The following is a 2,923-nucleotide window of genomic DNA, read 5'->3' as shown; positions in this document are numbered from 1 at the left end:
CTGGTGGTTCAGCACAATCATGAATTTATCATGCATTCTGGTCTAAGAGACACACTAGTACAAATTAGAAGTAGATACTGGATTTTGCGAGCCAGACAAATTGTGAAAAGTATTCTGGCAAAATGTACTGTGTGCAAAAGATTTAAAGCAAAGCCAGCACAGCAGGACACTGCTCCATTACCACGAGACAGAATATCAGAGACCCCTCCATTTGAAGTAACTGGCATAGACTTTGCAGGTCCACTGTATGTGAAGACTGATCGTGCACCATGCAAGGCTTATGTTGCTCTGTTCACATGTGCGGTCACTAGAGCAGTGCATTTGGAGCTGGTTTCAAGTCAGTCAACAGAATGTTTCTTGTTAGCACTCAAGCGATTTGTTTCCAGAAGAGGGTTGTGCAAAGTCATCTATTCGGACAATGCCAAAACCTTTAAGAGAGCAAACCAAGACCTTAGTGAGCTGTGGAAAGCCATCAAAGATCCACAAATTCTGGAGTACTTCTTAGGGAAGGGAATCACTTGGCGTTTCATTGTAGAACGAGCAGCCTGGTGGGGCGGATTTTGGGAGAGGCTTGTAAGGTCTGTGAAAACGAGCCTGAGGAAGGTGCTAGGAAAGGCATCACTCACCTTTGAAGAAATGTCTACACTCCTTGCAGAAGTAGAGGCCACACTGAATTCCAGACCCCTCACCTTTGCCCACAATGAGCTCGACGAGCCACAGCCACTAACACCAGCACACTTCCTGGTTGGTGAACAACTCATTTCACTGCCTCCAAAACCATTTCCGGCAGACTATGATCATCCCACTGTGAGTAAAGAAGGTATGACAAAAATATGGAGATACAGGAACCGACTCATGACCAACCTGTGGAATCGCTGGAGGAAGGACTATCTACTGGACCTGAAATCTGCACATTCCTGCAACACACAGAAACCTACCGAGTTGAAGATGGGTGACATTGTTCTTATAGGAGATGCTAACATGCCATGCCAATTAGGAAAAATGGAAGAGCTGTTTCCAGGCCGAGATGGCAAAGTTAGATCCTGTGCTGTTCGCACATCCACAGGGACTGTGTTAAAGAGACCCATTCAATTGCTTTATGCATTAGAGATTTAAGTTGATGAACATTTGTTCATGGGGGGAGGATGTTGTGAATTAATTAGATTAGAAATGTTTAATTAATTATCTTTAATAATAACAGAAAAAGTTTTGTTATTTACAAGGTTGTTCAGCTTTAAGAAAAGTGCTCCCATAATGCATAGGGAGCGAGAGCGCGAAAAAGAAAAAAACATAGAGAGACGAAAGAAAAGTGAATGACTACATGTGTGTGCGCTGTCTCTGTGTAATCCTGTTCGTAAACTTCAGTAAACAGTTCGTTTTATTTCAAATCAAGTCGTCAGTGGTCATTACTGCTTGTTAAGGAAGAAAAGACACGACAGTTGCAGCTCGCATCAAGTTCAAGACATTGATGCTTGCATATAGAACAGCCACATTGCAAGCCCATATTGCAAGCACTTCTCGCATTTATATGCCTCTTTATGATGAATTGCTTATTGTATTCCTCAATTGTATGTCGCTGTGGATAAAAGCGTCTGCTAAATTAATAAATGTAAATGTAATAATAAATTTACACCTTAAGAGTAAATTTAAGAGAGACTGCTTTAGGATTAACAGAGCTTTGAATAGTTTCCATATACTTGTCTCGATCAACTTCGAATAAAGAAAAGATGTTTAGAGACAGATTTTTGTTTATTTATGTGAAGTTTAGCTAGCAGGAAACACAAATTAAGTTATATTTTGCTATATTCTCTTTTGAGTAGTCAAAGAAAACATCTTTAAAACTGCTGCTGTAATGTTGCTGTCAAAATCAAACCTTTACCCTGTTCAAAACATGTTAAATGAAATGTCCAGGCTTACAATCTTGAGCTTTTAGTAGAAGGGAATAAATAGAGCAAATTGTGAGATTTCTGTCTTCACAGGATGTGTTTGTCTACGTGTTTGCGTTGCATGTCATAAACAGTTACCCGCCGCTTTACGTTCATTAGTTCAGACAGGAAATGAAAATAATTAAGATATTTCTAGGAAACGACTGCCAGTACATTCAAAAGAACTTTCCGTTCGTTAAGCTCTGCAAAAGATTTTCCAAGAAAATAACCTGATGAATAACACTGAAGAACAGCCTAGATGTGTCTGAACAAAATGAATAGTGCTCAAATCTTCCTGAACATGACGATAACGGCTGTCAAACTGTTGATTCACCTAAAAGTGAAAATTCTGTCATTATTTTTTACTCACACTCATATCGTTCCCGTTTTCCAGTGAGTCCAAAAAAAAAAAGGAGAATTTTTGAAGAATCTCGCAGGTGCAGGTCTTCTCTAGATAACGACCAAAAACGTTTTTGATTTGAATAAAATCGGTGTAACCTGACAAGAAGTTCAACCAGAGTTTGAATTGAAATGACAGCAAGTGGAATTTTCATTTAATTGAAAGAAATGCCAATTGTGGGTGCATTCTGGGGAATGAAGTGTTTTTCAACCCTTCAGCTTATAAATCTGTCTTTAAGGCCTACAAAATATTCAAATTTCAAGACTTTCTGAACTTTTTTGTAAATTACAAAAACACAAATTTGTGAAAATGGAGATGTTATGTGCATGCGTATTACATGTTCGCATAGTGTTTCTTTACAAATTGATATTGCCAACTACTGGTCTGGCTTGCATTGCCAGCATTTTAAGTTATTTTTGCGGATCCGTGTGAACAGGGATAATTTGCCAACATTGTCTGGATGCTGGCAAAAGTTTGGAATGGAACAACATTTCCTTTTTTAGCACATTGTTCTATGTAAGATGTAAGAGCATTTCTACTTAAATTCACAAAAATATTATGACTTCAGAAAAAAATAACCCAGAGCCTTTTCTCTGGA

This window comes from Onychostoma macrolepis, chromosome 23 (assembly GCF_012432095.1).
Source record: "Onychostoma macrolepis isolate SWU-2019 chromosome 23, ASM1243209v1, whole genome shotgun sequence".
NCBI lineage: Eukaryota > Metazoa > Chordata > Actinopteri > Cypriniformes > Cyprinidae > Onychostoma > Onychostoma macrolepis.
This window is presented reverse-complemented; position numbering follows the sequence as displayed.